At 35.2% G+C, this 11,481-nt stretch overlaps 1 pseudogene; it reads left to right on the top strand.

Moving 5' to 3' along the window:
- The first annotated feature begins 1,667 nt into the window (after positions 1–1,667).
- On the top strand, positions 1,668–9,780 carry LOC120155004 (annotated as a pseudogene).
- The last annotated feature ends 1,701 nt before the right edge of the window (positions 9,781–11,481 follow it).

Raw genomic sequence — 11,481 nt, 5'->3', positions numbered from 1 at the left:
ATAATAATAATAATAATATACAAAGAGTTTGATTTACTAAAATGTTAATAATTTTGAGAATTTAAAATATTTTATATTTTTAACATTCAATATTTTATTATTTATAATTTTATGGGATGAAAAAAATAGTATTATTGTAAAAATGTAATTATTTAAAATAATATTTTACTACCATAATATTATTTTTTATATCATATTATATTTGATGTAAATAAATATGATACTTATGAACATTATTTAAAAATATAAGTTTAATATACTAATTATATTAATTATATATGAAATGTAATTTATCCTCAAAAGTTAGATAGTATAATGATTAAAATATTTTTATGAATTTTCATTCAAATATTTATAAATTAATATTAAAGTTTAACTTTAAAAAAATATATCACAAGGATAATTTGGTAAAATATGCATCTAAGTAATCTTACATTCCTGCTAAACAAACCAAACACTGTAATCTTGCATTCTTGCTAAGCAAACCAAACAAGGTAATACAATATTCCTATAGTAATGTTACATTCCAGTAATGTTATTCCCAAAGACAATATTACATCCCGTGAACCAAACGCCACCTAAGGGGTATTTGGTTCGCGGAGAAGATCATTATGAAGGGGAATGATCTTCTCCGGTATTGTATTTCCATATTTTGTTCATGGAAAAAATCATTACCATGTAATAACTTATTACAGATAATAGCATTTTTGGGTTAAAATGGTGAGAATGTCATTAACTCAAAATTCTTAAGTAATGAACAATTCTCACAATTTAGGACATAAATACCCCTAAAATAATAATTTTTTCGTATAGATCATTCTTAATTCTATTATTCGTGCTTTACTCAAAATTATAAACTTAATAATAATAATATACAAAGAGTATGATTTAATAAAATATTAACAAATTTGAGTAGTTAAAATTATTTTATATTTTTAATATTTAGTATATTTAATTATTTTATTTTTTTGTAAAAATGTAATTATTTAAAATAATATTTAATTTTGAATTATTAAAAAATATATCTTACACATTAAAAAATAATATATTTTTCCACTCGAGATTACAATATTATTTTTCATATTATATTATATTTTATGTAAATAAATATGATACTTATGAAAACTATTTAAAATAATAAGTTTGATATACTAATTATATTTAATTATATGTTAAATTTTTTTTTCTTTAAACTTAGATAGTGTAATATTATTTTTATGAGTTTTCATTCAAATATTTATATTTTAATATTAAAGTTTTACTAGTTAAAAAATATATATGACAAAAATAATTTGTTAAAATATGCATCTAAGTAATCTTTTATTACTCTAATCAAACACTGTAATCTTACATTCATGTTAACTAAATCAAATAAGATAATACAACATTTCAGAATAATATTACATTCTGATAATTTTATTCTAAAGATAATCTTATATTCTCTGATCCAAAATTATCCTAATGATTTTGTTAATTCCCAGGATCTTCGCCGCTGCTGCTCGTGTTTATATATTTATTAATAAAGTATTTAGGTCCTGCTGCTCATGCTTGTTTATCAGCCATTGTTCTTCTTACACCATTGTTCTGAATAAGAAACTCAACCAATCCCACAGTATAAATAGTTAGATTCCTTTCGGTTTCAATGCTCAACTGAGAGGGAAGGAGAAATGGCGAAAGGCGATTCCGTTCCATTCTTCTAAACAAGGCCGGTTAAGGGACGAATTCTTTTCAGGTCAATTGCAGCATCGATGTTGCTTGGCATATGCTTCATTTGTACGCACAGAGTAAGGTTTTTCCCAGTTGGTGGAAAATCTGAGCGATTGATTTGGATTGGGTTGTTTCTTTCTGAGCTATGGTTCAGTTTTTCTTGGTTTTTCAGCAAAGTTTGTAGATGGAACTGTGTCTATCGTATTCCCTACGTACACAGGCTCACTCAAAGGTATGACATCTCCTACATGTGTGTACATACAGTGATATATGTATTTGTAATTGTATCCAAATCCGTCTTCTCCAGAGCTCTTTAATGCCTTGACAAGGGAAAATAATCTGGTAAACTCGTGGATTCTTAACTCTGTGTCCAAGATATTGCTGCGAGTTTATTATATCATAACTCTGCGGTTGAAATCTGGAAAGACTTGGTTGAACGATTTCAGCAATCTAATGGTCCTCGTCTTTTTCAACTAAAGAAAAGGTTGAATGGCTTGGTGCAAGGGCAGATGTCAGTTAGCACGTATTACACCCAATTAAAGATAGTTTGGGATGAACTTTTTTCGATTAAACAAGTGTGTACTTATTCTTCTTGTACCTGTGGAGGTGTTCATCGCATGCTTGAAGAACAGAAGCAAGAATAAGTTCTTCAATTTTTAGTGGGTTTGAATGATTATTTTACCCATATTAGAGGAAAAATCCTTTTGTTAGATCCTTTACCTTCCTCTTTGATTATTCAAGAAGAGAATCAATTATTGGTCAAGATGAACAATCGGGTGGTCGAGACTACTTTTGCTGTTAAATCAACTCATGGGCTGTTATGGATTGAAGAGAAATAGAGAAGAATACGATAATAGAGATGATAGATGAGGAGAGAATTTAGAGAAAAGGAAAGTTCATTCATTCATTTCATGAGGAAAAATGTTGATTACACAGCAGTATTATTTAGTTACAAGCTGGTACAGGGAATCTAACAATGCCAACCGGCATTCCTTACTAACAGAATACTAACAAACTACTTCTTATCCTTCTTTTGTTGCAACTGGTATTGGCCTTCTGACTCGAACTGCTCCAACTCTTCCTGGATCCACTCAGCCTGCTCCAACTCATTCGGTAAGTTAATCATATGCCCTTCACGTGCTTCAATTCCCAATTCCTCCTCTTCAATCCCTAACCCTTCCTTAATAATTCCCAAATCCCTTTCCACGAGTCTTACTTCTTCTTCTCTGCCTTCTCTCTTATGCATGACATTACCCCCTCCACGAATAGATCCTTGTCCCCAAGGATCGAAAATTGAAACTGAGGCCTCAGAATGGTATGAGCTTCTCAAGTATCGTGATTTGAGTTCAAGTTCATCCATCGTACAAGTAAATTCTGGCAGTAAGGTTACAATCTTAGGTATACTTCTTCTCCAATTTGAAACTGTCGTTCACTTCGATTTTTATCAGCATGTTGTTTAATTTTGTTCTGTAACATATATGGGACTGTATGCACTATGAAATCTGAACACCATAGCAGAGTAGGTGGTTTATTAGAATTTACATTTACTTCATACCACACCACATCATTGTTTTGTGAAACTTTGCTCTTCCTTGTATCTTTTGGCCTCTCATTTCTCCGTTTCAAAGTAACAAGTTGTCCAACTCGAAGACTATCAGAATGGAGAGGTAGAAACCCAATAGCTAGGCATGGTTCTTGGATTGGTAGCTGTAAGATTAGAGCACTCCAAAAGATTAGAGCAATCATCTCTATCATTTGAAGTTTAAAGAAAAAATTTCCAAATGGTTCAGACATTCTAAGTTCTCTAGCAACCAAATCTGATCGAACTGATGTGTACCCAAATAACAAACGGCTGTTATAATCTGCATCTGCCCTCATTTCAATAAGTGTGAACATGTTACGAAGGACAACAGTCATTGAAACTGTCACCTTTGCATCGTCACGGCCACCCCCTCTGAGCATCCTCTCCTCAACTTTCTTCAGCTTCTTTTTGCTATATCTGCGCCAAGCTGCTTGTATAAAACAAGCTGCCCAAGACCTCCACTGTTGCGAATAGAACCTAAAAGTGTGGCGCAACTGCTTACTGTGAAGCTGGCGGAACTGAGAAGCAACAAACTTTAAGTCATCGGCCATCAGAGCGAAGGCTTCAACTTCTGTCAGAGCTCGAACAGTTCTAGTCGAGATAGGGAGGTTCGACGAAGAATGGGGATCTAGTGCCCATGTGAGAAGATCCTCTCCACAGAAATCCCTAGCCCCCAGATATTCAGAATTAAAGAAACCAGTTCTTCCACCATTTGTTGTCATGGTCAATAGTTTGCCCCTCATGATGAAGAACATCTCATCAACTGGGTCTCCCTCCCGAACAATATAGCTCTCCTCTGTGTAGAGAACTGGCTTGAGACGATCACACATTGCATCCAATAATTTCTCATCCATTTTCTCAAACATCGGTACTCTTATGAGCAGAGCCAATCAAAGATGGCGCTTTATATCCCTTCTTAAGTTCTTGGGGAGATTACAAAGTAAATTCTCTTCATCAACTCCTCTAGTTTCTTGCCACCTATATTGCTCGTATCGTCTTATCCGCTCCCTTAGACTCTCAGGTAGTAAGCGGTGGGACATCCATTGCTCTGCATCGCGACGTTTCACTCGCATCTTCTCCAACCTGGTAGTGGTGGACTGCAAATATGTTGCATATTTCCAATAAGAAATGAAAATAGAACCAAGCCCGAGATTGAAATGAAAACTGCAAAGCAGATCTCGAAGACATAGGTACTAGTTTTAAGATTCTGACCCAAAGAACTTAGATTTTGCAGACCCCACCAGAAACACTAAAAAATTTCTCTAGAAAATCTTTCGACTTCACAACACCTGATTTAAGGGCATCAAGGAATATCCCAAAATTGAAAAGAGTCGTGTTAGGTGTTTGTATAGGACACGATTGATTCAGCAACACACTAAAAGAAGAATCACCATCACAGTAAAATAAACGGGGGAAGCATTCTGTATTATTCTTACAGGCGTCTTTCCAGCATGTGTATTCTCTTTCAATGGAAAACAATTACCAAAAAACCCCAACAACTTGAGCATTCTCTGAAATGGTTTGTTCTTGTTCCTCGATGTCCACTGGATTTTCAAGAACACGAGCTGCTTCACCTTCACATAGCAATCCAAGAAGAATATGCTCGGATTCAATATAGTTATGGCCAATTTGGTGGTTTTCTTCCAACGAGAGTTCCAAAATACATTTGGCAGGATGAGTAAATGGAATCTCCACAGCAACAAAACCACTGCCCTTTCTAATTATCTTCTCAACCTCTACTAGCGCATCTTTAAGATTAATTCCCATTAGCAATAATCTAAACTTGTAAGGGTCATCATATTCTTCTGCTGCACCATCTGCATCAGAATTAGGAAATGTGTGGGCTGCTTTGAACCTATATGGGTCAACCAGGGAATCTTGAGACTGTCTGGAAATCACTTGACATTGACCATCATGAAACTCAAATTTGACACCTTGAATAGATTCTGACAAAATATCCAATCCTACCAACTTGGGAGCAGTAAAACATTGAGTAAGATTATCTTCCGTCAGTATCAAGCTCACTTCTTCTTTACTATCCTTTTGATTTGCAAGGGATGAGGCCTGATCACTACCAGCTTGAAGACACTCTTCCATAGTTAAACCTTTACCTAAGAAAACATCATCATTGCATTGGATCTCAGGATCCTCGCTGTTCAATATGCAACAAATCATTTCATCATGAAGTTCAAGAGAATGAGGATTTGAAAAAGACGCAGATAAAGGCAAATTGATTTCCGAATTCCCAAAAAGCGATTGTTCAGCATGCCCAGATTGTGAATGTTGGTCTAGAACTTCATCCAACTTTGTAGGACAAGCAGTTTTCGAAGTACCAGGACACACATCTGAAACTAATGTTTCAGGTTCTTTAGTCTTTGGTGTTGGTAATTTATCGAACACATGGGAATCATCATGTTTTTCCTCACACTTTTTACCAGTTAGCAACTGTAAAATGTGCTCCACATCTCTCTGCTACGACACTATTTTGGATTCCAACATAGTTAACCGACTGTCCTGCTTCTGCCACCATTTAGGAAGGTTATTTCCCTCTGTAGTTTGCTTCACCAGACTGGTAAGTTCTGCAATCTGCTGCTGGATTGAAGAAAGATTAGGATTTTCGACCATGGTTTGGTATTTTTCTGGGTATAGCAATGAACAAGTTGCCAAGAAGAGTGGCTCTGGATACCAATATGTTATGGATTGAAGAGAAATAGAGAAGAATACGAGAATAGAGATGATAGATGAGGAGAGAATTTAGAGAAAATGAAAGTTCATTCATTCATTTCATGAGGAAAAATGTTGATTACACATCAGTATTATTTAGTTACAAGCTGGTACAGGGAATCTAACAATGCCAACTGGCATTCCTTACTAACAGAATACTAACAAACTGCTTCTTATCATTCTTTTGTTGTGGCTGGTATTGGCCTTCTGACTCGGACTGCTCCAACTCTTCCTGGATCCACTAAGCCTGCTCCAACTCATTCGGTAAATTAATCATATGCCCTTCACGTGCTTCAATTCCCAATTCCTCCTCTTCAATCCCTAACCCTTCCTTAATAATTCCCAAATCCCTTTCCTCGAGTCTAACTTCTTCTTCTCTGCCTTCTCTCTTGTGCATGACATGGGCCTCGAAAGAATCATCCCCAGTGCAGTTATTGTAGTCTTCTTGATCACACGAAAGACAAGTGCTACAAATTGCATGGTTATCCTCTTTGATACGGAAGCAAACCGGTATTCATCTTCTTCGAGTGCAAAAACGACTTCGTTGACCTCTACCAATTCAGTGATTGCTATGAATGAATCTTCTCAGACGAGTTCTTCCACAAATAGTGATGCTTTGACTCCCAGCAGTGCCAACAGTTGATTGCCATGCTCACTTCCCAGTTGCAAGCTATTTCTTCTTTTGATATTCCCTCGTCTTCTATTAACACGACCATGCAGGTTGAGATTTTATCTTCCTTAAATAGTTTGTCATTTGAAGGTTTGAACTACTGGATTTTAGATTCTGGAGCATCCAAGCATATTTGTTGCTCGAAATCTTTGCGTGAGACACCTGCTAGCCTACATTAAACAGGCACCTGGTCTTGGTATGTTTTTCCCTGCTAATTCCAGTCTGCGTTTGAGTGCCTTTGTGGACTCTGATTATGGGTCTTGCGCAGATAATAGGCAATCTACAACGGGCTTCTGCACGTATCTTGGCAATTGTCTTCATTCATGGAAGTCCAAGAAACAAGTGACTGTCAACAGATCTTCGTAAGAAGCCGAATACCTTGCAATGGCCACTGTTACTTGCGAGCTGGTCTGGCTTGCTTCATTGTTGTCATCCTTCAATATTCCAATTGCCAATGTTAGTCTGTTTTTCGATAGTTAAGCTTCTATACATCTTGCCATGAATCAGGTCTTTCATGAACGAACTAAGCACATCGAGATCGATTGCCATTTTGTACGAGACAAAGTGAAAGCTGGTTTTTTGAAATTGTTTCATGTGAGATATTTTGACCAGCTTGCTGATATATTTACCAAGACCCTTCGCCCGCCCATGTATAGTTCTTTTGTCGTCAAGTTGGGCCTTCTTAATATTCATGCAGCAGTCCCATCTTGAGGGGGGTATTAGAGTAATGGTTATTTGTTCGAGTTAGTTAGGAGTTAGTCTAGTTAGTTATTGTTTTTTTAATTTGTATATAAGCCTTGTAATCTTCTACGTTAAATAGTAACAAGAAGCATTTATTCAATCAAGCTTTCTTGCATTCTCGTCTGTTATACTGAGAAATTAAGCGTCTATTTATCGGACGACGGGGATCAGATTTTACGTTTTATGCCGTGTTAGAGGCTGCGAATTTCTCAAAGACATGGTTGCTTTTCTGCAGCAAGTTCAAAGTAGAACTGATATCGCCCGAGGCTTACTTCAGGAAAGCTTCAGCACCAGTCGATGATCCTGTCCGTGTCCAACACTGCCTTTCTGTTCAGGTATAGGCTGTATGGTTAATATTTTTATTCCCTTTCTAGTTTCTTACATCAATCAAGCAACTTGCAAGTTGTTTCTTTCTGTCAATAGTTTTGCAGAAACAATATGAGGACATGAAAACGAGGATCGAGCCCACCACAAATTCGACCGAATTCCGGAGCACATTCGGAAACAACACAAAGGATTTCGTGAGTGGGACTTTGTTTCGAGCACATGTGATAATCAAAATATTCTCCAAGTAATCAACCATTCAATAAACTCCTAATTAATATCCCTTAATAGTTGAGACGCCAATGCTGTGGATATTGAAAGGAACCCTTAGCCAACACTTGTGTATTTGTCAAGAGAGAAAAGACCCCAACATCACCACCATTTCAAAGCTGGATCCATGAATGCTCTTGTAAGTATAATATACTTCACAAGAAGGCAATTTAGTTTGCATGTTGTTGAATGATACTATTGGTGAAAAAACAGATAAGGGTATCGTCCTAGATAAGCAATGGTCCGATCATTTTGAATGTGGATTGCGATATGTATTCGAACAATTCAGAGTCAATCAAGTATGCCATGTGCATTATCATGGATGAAGAGAAGGGAGATGAGGTTGCCTATGTTCATTTCCCTCAGAATTTCAATAATCTCGGCAAAAATGATATTTATGGCAGCTCTTTTCGAGTAATAAATAAGGCAATTAAGCCTTAACAGAGGGTTTTTTTCAAACAATCCATATGATTAATCTTGATGATCTCTTTTATCTGTATCAACAATAAAAGATGGAGCTTCTAGGACTTGACGCAAATGGAGGGCAATGCTACCTTGGCTCAGGGTGCTTCCACAGAAGAGAAGCTCTTTGTGGTTAGCAATATGACAAAGACTATAAGTTTGATTGGAAGAAACTAAATGATACCAAGGTTGAAGAAAGTGCAAGCCTCCTTGAAGAGACGTCTAAACTTCTTGCAAGCTGTACCTTTGAACACAACACGCCATGGGGAAAAGAGGTGCATTTCATTCCTTCTCACTTGTTTGAACCCGTATTTCTATTCGGTTTGCATTCGAATTCCTACATCCGCAATCTCTTTTGGTCGCAGACGTGTTTGAAGTATGGTTTTCTGGTGGAAGATGCAATTACAGGGTTGAGTATACAATGCAGGGGATGGAAATCCGCGTTTTTAGACCCCGAAAGAGAAGCCTTCTTAGGAGTTGCTCCGATGGCATTATTGGATATGATGGTACAATATAAGAGATGGGCTGAAGGTGGCTTTCAGATTTTCTTATCAATACATTGCCCCTTGTTGTCTGGATATGGAAAGATCCCTCTTACGCTTCAACTTGCTTACTGTTCTTACCACTTGTGGGCTACATTGTATTATGTTGTTGTCCCGTGCCTCTGCCTTTTTAAAGGCTTCCCATTGTTTCCTAAGGTATCAACTCCTTAACCATTTATCTCGTAGGACCAAATTCTATGCTATATGAATGTGACTGTAAAACAATGTAAACCTGGAGACGTCAACCCTGGGTGCTCCCATTTGCATATGTTGTATCCGCACACTCAGCATATAGCCTCGGTGAATCATGTGTGCAAAGGCACGTTTCGAGTTTGGTACAACGATCAACCGATGTGGATGTTCAAGAGAACAACTTCATACTTCTTTGCCTTCTCCGAAACCATCTTGAAGCTATTGGGGTATTCACAACTAGCCTTCATCGTCGCAGCCAAGATAGCAGATGAAGATGCCTCGAAAAGATACGACCATGTGCTGATCGAGTTCGGTGCCGCTTCGCCGATGTTCGTTATTTTAGCTACGCTTGCAATGTTGATTCTGTTGGAGACAATCAAGAAGGTCATCGTGTCTAATGTTTTGGACCAATTTGGAGTGCAAATTCGGCTCTGCTTGGCTTTGGTAACAACCAACATGCCTGTATACCAAGCATTGTTTTTCCGGAAGGACAATGGCAATATGCCTACTTCAGTCACAAGTCTTTTGTTTTTGCCGTGTTGGGCTGTACAGTGGCCGCCATTTGAAACATGCTTCAACTTTATATCTTTAAGTTGAAAGAGACTAAAGTTCATACACTTGTTTCTTCATGTTTGGGATCTTTCACTAGAGATGCATAATATGTACCATCAAAAATTGATTTAAATTTAATTCAATAAATAGTAATTACTTCATATTTATTTCTAATTAGTAATTAATTTATATAGATATAAAATAATAACATTATTTGATACATAATTGGTGTAAACACAATTTTTTTTATTATAACCCTAAATCCTAAAACATAAAATATTAAACATTTATGACGATCAGATAACATGTGAATTATATAAAATTTATACTATGTGTGTCAAAAATAATTTCTATAAAAAAATCTACTAAATGAAATAATGGTTTAAACTTATCATCGAGGTAAATAAAAAATTAAATAAATAAAAAATTAGATTAAATAAAAATATTTAAATAATTGATGATTTATAAGTTGCTTATTGGAATTGAATTGAGTCAATTTTTTTATTTAATTTATAATTAATTTTTGCGATATAAAAAATAAATATTTTATATCCTCAACTACTGAAAATAACTAGAAAAATTGATGCGTTAGTAGTAACTAGAAAAATTAATTGAGCTAAAAATAAATCAAATAATAATTGTGTCATGAAAGAAACATTTTCTTAGAAGAAAATCGAGCTTGCTTTACATAATCATTGAAATTAACATCGTCCTCGGCTAATATGATATTTTAATTCAATAACCTGAATGCAAGTTTTAAACATTTACAACAACAACAAAACTCTATTCCTATATATAAGGGGTAAGAGGAGGTAGAGTAGTAGGCTGTCTCAACGTATGATTGAGAGCAGCTTCCAGAAGTCTTCCGGCAGTCAAAAAATTAAAAATAAAAATGCAATACAATACATGTATAAATAAATAAATACATAGTTAAACAGTCTTCATATGCACGTCTGTAATGGGAAGTAATCAAATAAATCCATGCATAAAAATTCCTGTATAAAACATTTAATGACCTTTAAATGTAATTTACCCATATATAAATAAGCTTTTAAAATCAACTGTTGAAATCTTTTTGATTCCTGAAGAGCCGGAATATTTGCCGTCCCGAAAAACAGGGCAATTTTAGACTCTTTAAAGAAAAAGAAAAGAGTAAATTACATGTTTAGTACTTAAACAATCAGTTTTATTATGTTTAGTACTTAAACAATCACTTTTATTCTGTTTAGTTTCTAAACTTTCAGCTTTTTAAAACCATACCTAAAGTTTACTTTTTGTTTCATTTTAGTACCCTTCTGTTAAAAATTTAGGTACTAAAATGAAACAAAAAAGTTAATATTTGGGTAATAAAATTAAATAAAAAGTAAACTCCGGGTACTAAAATGAAACAAAAAGTAAATATTAGGTATGATTTTGAAAAAATTAAAAGATTAGGTACTAAAACGAAATAAAGGGATACTTTAGGTACTAAACATGTAATTTATCTAAAAAAATAACAAATTAACAGAAAAGCAACCCTAGCCAGGCAGGTGGTGATTAGATTAGATTACACTATTTCCCAAAAAAAAAAAAGCCTCACACCCACCTGCTTCCCCTCCCTTTCCCCCAAATTAATATATATATATATTCCTTAATTTTTATTTCTAAATTTCTGGGCTTCAATTTTACCCCTCCTTTTCTTCTTCTGTTGTTGTTGTTGTTGATATTATTTTATT

The sequence above is a fragment of the Hibiscus syriacus genome, unplaced genomic scaffold (assembly GCF_006381635.1).
Source record: "Hibiscus syriacus cultivar Baekdansim isolate YM2019G1 unplaced genomic scaffold, ASM638163v2 tig00111157_pilon, whole genome shotgun sequence".
Taxonomy (NCBI): Eukaryota; Viridiplantae; Streptophyta; class Magnoliopsida; order Malvales; family Malvaceae; genus Hibiscus; species Hibiscus syriacus.
The sequence above is the reverse complement of the archived record's forward strand: the minus strand, read 5'-3'. Positions and strand labels throughout refer to the sequence as shown.